The sequence below is a fragment of the Pongo pygmaeus genome, chromosome 9 (assembly GCF_028885625.2).
Source record: "Pongo pygmaeus isolate AG05252 chromosome 9, NHGRI_mPonPyg2-v2.0_pri, whole genome shotgun sequence".
Taxonomy (NCBI): domain Eukaryota; kingdom Metazoa; phylum Chordata; class Mammalia; order Primates; family Hominidae; genus Pongo; species Pongo pygmaeus.
The window spans coordinates 119,984,130-119,993,557 of NC_072382.2; the positions used below are offsets into that span (position 1 = coordinate 119,984,130).

Here is a 9,428-nt window from a genome sequence, read left to right on the forward strand (position 1 = left end):
AAGTGCCCTTAGTGCAGATGGCCAGGCCACTGGAAGGCAAACTGCCCCAATGGGATACATAGAGAAAAGCCCCGCACAGCTTGTACCCTCTGCCACAAGCTCAGATGCTGAAAATGGGACTGTCCTGAGGGCTGAAAGGCCCTGAGGACAGAATTATAGCCCCTGATGGCCTTAAACTGAAGTGGGCTCTCTGCTCCGGCTGAATTCCAAATCACAACAAAACAAAGCCAAGGATGACTCTGGAGGTGGCAAGTAAAATTATCAATTTCCCCTTGAGTTCAAGAGCTGCCTGTCATAGAGATGCCTCCTCTACCCCTTTCTAGAAATACCTTTTGCTTATATGGTAAAAATCTGGAAAATCACTATCTGGAGTTTAACAGGCTTTTAGATACAGTCACTATTGGAACTGAGTACACCATTAAAAGGAAAAGGCTAAATTAAAAGAAGCATGCATAATAATAACATGGCTAGTCCTAGAAAGTTCTCTTGAGAAGTTAAAATCCTTTGCAAGCTTGCAAATGCTCTAAACTCCTCCCAGAAAAAAACAACAGCAGTCACCTTGCACTATAGGTAACTGGTCCCCAATCTTTTTGGCACCAGGGACCTGTTTCATGGAAGAAAATTTTTCCACAGACCAGGGAGGGTGGGTGATGACTTGGGGATGAAACTGTTCCACCTCAGATCACCAGGCATTAGATTCTCATAAGAAGCATGAAAGCTAGATGCCTCGCATGTGCAGTTCACAATAGGGTTCATGCTCCCATGAAACTCTAATACCCTCGCTGATCTGAAAGGAGGCAGAGCTCAGGCAGTGATGCTTGCTTGTCCACCCGCCACTTACCTCCTGCTGAGCGGTTCAGTTCCTAACAGGCCATGGACCAGTGCCAGTCTACTGCCCAGGGGTTGGGGACCCCTGCTGTAGCTCAACTGCTAAAGTTTGCCCTCTCACAGTGGTGCCCTGGGTTCAATTCCTGGCTCCAAAAGTGAGTCTTTTGTGGTTTAATCATTTATTGATTCTTTTCCCCTCCATGGACAGCTCCTAATTTCCTGTCTTGAAATTTTCTTTTCTCTGAGTTACCTTTGGGGCAATTCTAGATCTTGTAAATTGCTTACCATCTCTTTGGAGACACCTTGTGTCTCCAGACACACATGGACCTTGTGTGTCCATGTTTAAGTTATCCCCTTACTTAAGGTTTATTAATGTCACATAGGAGGTTACCTTTAGGTAAAGATTCAAAAGCCAGAAATATCGGCCATTTGTCCTGGCTAAAATCTGGTAATAAAAGATTTTTAGAGGATTTTTATTTTGAGAACTCCATAGTCAGAAATCAACTTAATTAAAGATTATATTTGGGCTGTACGTATACAGATATTGTTTTAAAAGCCCCTGCTGGCCAGGCACAGTGGCTCATGCCTATAATCCTAGCACTTTGAGAGGCCGAGGTGGACAGATCGCTTGAGCCCAGGAGTTTGAGACCAGCCTGAGCAACTTGGCAAAATCCCATCTGTACAAAAAAAAAAAAAAAATACAAAAAAATACAAAAATTAGCTGGGTGTAGTGGCAGGCACCTGTAGTCCTAGCTACTCAGGAGGCTGAAGTGGGAGGATCACTTGAGCCCAGGAGGTTGAGGCTGCAGCGAGTTGTGATCGCACCACTGCCTTCCAACCTGGTGACACAGCGAGACTCTGTCTAAATAAACAAAAAGCCCCTGCTTTCCCTCTAAGAACTTCTCAGTCAAAGGAATTTTGTCTTGATTCTCCATTTCTGTCTGTCTGTGTATTTATGTGTTGTGTGTATAGTATTTATATAAAAAAGCGCTAATTAATTGGCTACAAAATGGGAGAAAATTTTCGCAACCTACTCATCTGACAAAGGGCTAATATCCAGAATCTACAATGAACTCAAACAAATTTACAAGAGAAAAACAAACAACCCCATCAAAAAGTGGGCGAAGGACATGAACAGACACTTCTCAAAAGAAGACATTTATGCAGCCAAAAAACACATGAAAAAATGCTCACCATCACTGGCCATCAGAGAAATGCAAATCAAAACCACAATGAGATACCATCTCACACCAGTTAGAATGGCAGTCATTAAAAAGTCAGGAAACAACAGGTGCTGGAGAGGATGTGGAGAAATAGGAACACTTTTACACTGTTGGTGGGACTGTAAACTAGTTCAACCCTTGTGGAAGTCAGTGTGGCGATTCCTCAGGGATCTAGAACTAGAAATTCCATTCGACCCAGCCATCCCATTACTGGGTATATACCCAAAGGACTATAAATCATGCTGCTATAAAGACACATGCACACGTATGTTTATTGCGGCATTATTCACAATATCGAAGACTTGGAACCAACCCAAATGTCCAACAATGATAGAATGGATTAAGAAAATGTGGCACATATACACCATGGAATACTATGCAGCCATAAAAAATGATGAGTTCATGTCCTTTGTAGGGACATGGATGAAATTGGAAATCATCATTCTCAGTAAACTATTGCAAGAACAAAAAACCAAACACTGCATATTCTCACTCATAGGTGGGAATTGAACAATAAGAACACATGGACACAGGAAGGGGAACATCACACTTCAGGGACTGTTGTGGGGTGGGGGGAGCGGGGAGGGATAGCACTGGGAGATATACCTAATGCTAGATGACAAGTTAGTGGGTGCAGTGCACCAGCATGGCACATGTATACATATGTAACTTACCTGCACTTTGCGCACATGTACCATAAAATCTAAAGTATAATAATAATAATAATAATAATAAAGAAACTAAAATCAAACATATTATCAGAAAAAATTGAAACTTGAATCTCTTTTAGGTCACGTGACTCTAAATGATTTTAAAAAATAAAGACAGTGTAAATAACATAAAAAATAAAGACAGTGTAAGTAAAGAATGTGTTTTGGTGGGAGGTTATAAGAAGGCGTGTGAATATGGTTTCTGTTAAAGAGAATGTAATTTTGTCTAGCTCAGAGGGTTTTAACTATTGGCCTCACCTAAAAGAGCAATGGGACAACTGGGCATGGTGGCTCACGCCTGTAATCCCAGAACTTTGGGAGGCTGAGATGGGCAGATCACTTGAGGTCAGGACTTTGAGACCAGCCTGGCCAGCATGGCAAAACCCTGTCTCTACTAAAAATACAAAAATTAATCAGTTGTGGTGGTGAGAACCTGTAATCCCAGCTACTTGGGAGGCTGAGGCAGGAGAATCACTTGAACTCAGGAGGTGGAGGTTGCAGTGAGTCGAGATTGGGCCACTGCATGCCAGCCTAGGTGACAGAGTGAGACTCTGTCTCAAAAAAAAAAAAAAAAAAAAAAAAAAAGAGTAATGGGACAAAACTGATGGTTTAAGCAAGTTGAAAAGGGTTTGTGAAGGGTTAATCTTGTGAAAAGTTCTGTGGGTATAAGCAAGTTGGCTAAGATTTAAAGGGGATTACTTAGTTTTTCCGTAGGTTGAACACTGAAATAAAAGCACACTGATGTAGGGCCAGAATCTGGGCCCATGTGCCTGAATAATGGTTTTCTAGAGAATTTATCTGTTTAACAGAAAATTGTAAAGAATTATGAGAGGTTTGTGGACATTTTACCTTATGGTCAGACTAACTATGATTGTATAGATTAGTTTGTAAGGTTTTATTAAGAATTGGATTTAACATTAATAATATACTAATGCAAAGGTGAAATTTTGCTTTCTCTCATAAACAAGAATTTTGCATAAGATTTTAAAATAGTGAGAGAGTTTTGTTTACCTTTTAATAAACAACAGAAAAAGGAGGAGAGAGGAGACAGATTCGGTGGGCGTCATGCTGTCTTTATTGCGAACTGCTTGTAAAGTTGACTCTCCCCTCTATCAGCAAGTAAAGATTTTTGCCTTTTAGAAATTTTGGAGTTATCATTTTGGCTACATAAATGACTTTTAGTGACTCTATACTAATCTTCTCGGAGCAACTCTCCTCCAAATCCTGTTGGGTAATGAGAGCAAGTGGCACCCCTCCCTCCAAAAAATCCATACCCCTTTATATTATTTAAGAGACCAATTACCAATCTCCCACCAGTCCCTGGTAATATCCAAATACCCCACACCCCTTTGGGGCAAAAATATCCTTTCCAAAATGGGTGCCTGCTTAATGTTTACCCAACTTGTGAATTTATCTTTCCCTCTAATACCACTGTTTCTCCCAGGAAAACTATCTAAATCTTTAACCAATAGCTTCAACCTAGATAGTCCTATTTCAGGGGTTTAAAAATAGCCCACACTTACACAGACACACCCTAGCAAGAAATTTAACCTAGCAATCTCTTGAGAGGGGATAACCTCCTCATATGTGGCCCCTTCACAGAACTCGCACAGCAACATGCAGTATAAACCTTAACTTCCTAACAAAAGGAAAATATTTTTTGTCTAATTCAAAGGTACTTAAAGGTTACATATAGGCCAGATGTGGTAACTCACACCTGTAATCCCAGCACTTTGGAAGGTCAAGGCATGCAGATCACTTGTGGTCAGGACTTCAAGATCAGCCCAGCCAACATGGCAAAGCCCTGTCTCTACTAAAAAAATACAAAAATTAGCTGGGTATGGTGGCAAACACCTGTAGTCCCAGCTACTTGGGAGGCTGAGGCAGGAGAATCGCTTGAACCCACGAGGTGGGGACTGTAGTGAGCCAAGATTGTGCCACTGCACTCCAGCCTGGATGATTGAGTGAGACTCCATCTCAAAAAAAAAAAAAAAAAAAAAAAAGGTTATCTATAAGACAAGGTAAAAGGAATGAGGAAATAAGACAGACATAAAGAAGGTTATAAAGGTGAAGGCCAGGTGCGGTGGCTTGTGCCTGTAATCTTAGCACTTTGGGAGGCCAAGGTGGTGGATCACTTGAGGTCAGGAGTTCAAGAACAGCCTGGCCAATAGGGTGAAACCCCATCTCTACTAAAAATACAAACATTAGCCAGGCATAGTGGCATGTGCCTGTAGTCCCAGCTACTTGGGAGGCTGAGGCACAAGAATCACTTGAACTCGGGAAGCAGAGGTTACAGTGAGTCGAGATCGCACCACTGCACTCCAGCCTGGGCGGTAGAATGAGACCCTGTCTCAAAAAAATAAAAATAAAAATAAAAAAACAAAAAGAAGAAGAAAGTTATAAAGGTGAAGAGGTATTTTTGATAAGGAGAGTTATAAAGAAAGAAATTTTATTTAAGAACGGATCTTGTGTGGTAAATTCTTGTCATAAAGTAAAATGACTGATTGTTAAGAAAGAGGGAAGTTTAGGACAAGTCAGAAAGTCCAAGCCTATCATAGATAGTCATGACCGGTGTAAGTCAAGAGAAAATTCATGAAAGAAATTTATAAAAGGAATGTTGTATGTAATTAAGGTAAAATAGTCTGTCTAAAATTGTTTCCCTATGCTGTGTTTAAATTCAAACACTTTTTCCTCAAGTAACTTCCAGGTTATCTAAATGGGCTTTCAATAAGGAAAAATAGTCAGACTGCAAAAGGTTTTTCTTCGTCTTTTCAGTAACCGGCTTAAGAAATAAAATCGTATCTTCTAGAATTCAGCAGTTTCACCTTCAAATGATGCTGCAAATGGGATATCGGTCTCTCCCCAATGATGCCTGCTACATTTACAAGTCTCCCCAGAATTCAGTTGGACACCAGTTTTGCCTTGACATGCTCCCCCTCTCTGATGAGACCCTTCCTCCAGCAAAATCCAATATCCTAGGTCCCACAATCTAGGACGGGTCTCTTGACAGATCAACAATTCTAGGTAGGGAGAACTCTATGCCGCTGGTCAGCAGGAAGCAGTTGGAAGATGAGACCCCTGCCCAATGCCAAAGATTTGTCATTGTTGTTCTGCCAGGGGTAGAATGTAGAGTCCTGATAAGTAAGCAACAATGAGGAAGGGGCCCCAAGTTGGGGAGGGTCCGCGGGGAGGGGTGGGGAGAACAATGAATGATTGTTCTGAGAGACAGCTAATCAAACAACCCAAGGGCACAATGACCTCTGTGGGCACAGTGACCTCATTCCACAGGTAGCCCCCTCCCGCACGACCCTATAAAACTTCTCTCTAGTCCCTGCCTCTTTGCAGACAGCCCTTTCCCTGCTGTGCTGCCCAGCAACCTTACAATATATTTTCATACCTTCTCTAATAAATCTGCCTTTCTTTACTTATGACTGTCTTGGTAAATACCCTTACCACCCATGACACCAGCCCTGGCTAGTCACCACCCAAGACAATATGGAGGTCCCTCAAAAAACTACAAATAAAACTACTATTTTATCTAGCAATCCCACCACTGGGCATTTATCCAAAGGAAAGGAAATCAGCACATTGAAGAGACATCTGCACTCCCACGTTTATTGCAGCACTTATTACAATAGCCAAGACATAGAATCAATCTAGGTGTCCGACAATAGATAAATGGGTAAAGAAAATGTGATATATGTACACAACGAAATATTATTTGGGCATTAAAAAGAATGAAATCCTGTGATTCACAGTAACATAGATGGACACTGGAAGACATTCTGTAAAGTGAGATAAGCCAGGAACAGAAACTTAAACACTGAATGTACTCACTCATACGTGGAAGCTAAAAACACTGATCCCATAGAAGTAAAAAGTAGAACAGAGAGGGGAAGGGACACAGGGAGAGATTTGTCAAAGGAAACAAAATTACAGCTAGATAGGAAGAATAAGTTCTAGTGTCCTATACCACTTTAAGATGGCTATGGTTAACAATGATATATAGTTTCAAAGAGGTAGAAGGAGGATACTGAGTGTTCCTAACACAAATAAATAAAAAAAGTTTGAGATGATGGATATGCTAATTAGCCTGATCCAATCACTATACATTGTATGTATCAAAACACCCCTGTGTATCCCATAAATATGTGTAATTATTATGTGTCAATTTTTTGAAGTTACTAAACAGAGTAGGGGAATTATTCTCCTTGGCAGTTACTACAGAAAAGAAATCTTCAGAAAAGAGACATGCTACAATGAGACTACCATACGAGATGTGAAAGTTACCCCCCAAATTACAATATCATGAGACAAAATAAGGGAGAGCTGCTGTCTCTCAGTGTTTCTCCCTAGTAAGGACAACTAACCACTGAGCAAACGGACAACTGCACAGCCTTCTTTTACTCACAGAGTGTTGTCCACCTGCAGAGCCGAGTCCTCTCAATCTATCTGCACACTGCTGTGCACTTCTAGGCTCTCAGATGTTTTTAGGTCTACAAGTCCATATAACCACTCTAAGCCATGCCTCTTAAAATATGCCCTCATTTTCCATTGTTAAGCCATTGAATACGGACTGGTAGGTCACGTGGCTTCTGTAACACAGTCTAGGTCACATCGGTTAATGCTGTAGGCGAAGGGGACCCTGGAGGTCCTTACTCCTCCTCCCTTCTTCAGAGTGGGTTATACCTAAACCATCCTGCATCAGCCTTTCCCAAGGTCAGGGCTGTGCTGAGGGTGTAACAAGTATGGACAGTAGCCTAGCTCTCTTGGGAGATTTAAGTCTCGGGCTTCTAAAGGTTAAATATCAGCTTGTCTATAATGGGGAGAAGAAAAACAGTGGTATAACTATGTAAAATGATGGATATATTAATCTGCTTCACCATAGTAAACTTTTTACTATCTACGTGTATCCCACAACATCATGTTGTATACCTTAAATATACACAATAAAATTTGTTTAAAAATAAAATTAAAAACTATCTTCTAAAAAGAAAAACAGTGAAGAAAGAGCTCTGCTGTGAGCTCAAGAACAGCCAGTCACAGCTCTACCTAAACCCATGGGTGACTTAAAAGCTGAAGCCTTGTCATCATCATTGTCACGTACTCTTATTATGATGAAACTTTGCTCCTCTTTTTGCTGAGGAGATTCACCTAAGTTACTCTACACGACAGTAACTGAAACAGCACCCATTAGACTACTTTATGTCATCCCCCTGCAGAGATCAAGAGTTCTGCAATCGCGGCTTCACAATCCTGAGAGACTACCAATTCACCCAGCCTTCAGGACTGGCACACTTCTGCGTGAGAAAAGTTCAAATAATGGCTTAAGAAATTCAAAGCAACTGCTTACCCAAGATGAAGACCACCCAGGGGAGGCAATGCACTGAAATCTCCCCACAGCTGCAGTCCCCAAGCTCAACTGAAAGACTGCTGTGAGCACTCTAGGTTAGGCTCAGAGCAAACCAAACACGTGCCTTCTGAAGTGGTTGCAGAAATGCAAACAGGAACCTCTAAATCAAGGTTCTCATTTCAGTCATCTGGCCCATTACCCAATTGTTATGTATACTTTCATTCTAAAAAGAGGTGACAAATTCAACCTACTGAGGTGAACCTCACACTCAGACCTCTTCAGGTGCCATCTCCCCTTTTAGATGACAAGCCCTCTGAGGGTAGGAGCTTGAATGGCACCAGGCAAATAGGTGCTGAGAAAGAAATCCATTTCATGCAAACAAAATACAATAAATGTAATATTAACACAAAACATTCTGTGTTAAAGACACAGCAACCTCTTTTATTTTTCCTCTCAAAACAGAGGTGCAACCTCACCAGGTAATCACCCAATCCCTGCTTCCGAAAATATGCCTGCCCAGTCCTCCAACTCACCACGTAGACGTGAAAGTTTCCTCTGGCCATGTGATATCAGCATTTCCAGAACACAGGCAGCCATTGATTCCCATAGAGAACCTCTTAGGTGACTTGGACATCCTAGATTAGAACTCAAGGTTTCTTCACTTCAAGATATCTCTCAGTCTTAGTCACCACTTCAAAATAGGTGTTCTCAATGTACGCACCTTCAACCTCGGCTAGACTGGCTTGACCTAGGCATGGGCAGTCTCATCTTATGGAACTTGTCCTGTATCATCTGAAAAGCTGTTGAACGTTTGCTCCCAAGCACTATGCTGCATGGTCCTTGAGAAGTGATGTGCTAGAGAGCCAGCAATCTCCACAGCATAAATATTCCCATCATAGCCTATTTCAAGCTACCAACAGTTTAACAACTGGCTTGCAAAATTTCTAAAAAACTTAATACAGGTTGAGTATCCCTTATCCAATATGCTTGGGACCAGAAATGTTTCAGATTTCATATTTTTTTCAGATTTTAGAATATTTGCCGAATACATACCAGTTGAACGTCCCTAGTCTGAAAATCCAAAATGCTCCAATAAGCATTTCTTTGGAGCATCATGTTGGCACTCAAAGTTTCAGATTTTGGAGTATTTCAGGTTTTGTATTTTCAGATTAGGGATACTCAGCCTGTAATCAGCTCTTGCTATGTAAGCTGGTTCCAGCACACCACGGAATCTCTGCAGGTCCTTGCGGGAGTACAGCTCAGACATGACTGGTTGCACGATGCTGAAAACCACTGTTAAATCAAGTTTAGCCT

The 9,428-nt window shown here is 41.4% G+C and overlaps 1 protein-coding gene across 2 annotated transcripts in view; it reads right to left on the minus strand.

The window, feature by feature from the left end:
* JAML (junction adhesion molecule like) overlaps nt 1-8,218 on the minus strand; it is a 35,238-nt gene extending 27,020 nt beyond the window's left edge. Inside the window, exon 1 of one of the 2 annotated variants that reach the window (XM_054439436.1) lies at nt 8,115-8,218. The gene's annotated coding sequence lies outside the window, so the exon portion shown is untranslated. The remainder of the gene's footprint in view (nt 1-8,114) is intronic. The other variant, XM_054439441.1, reaches the window with a different exon arrangement.
* Between the last annotated feature and the right edge of the window lie 1,210 nt (nt 8,219-9,428).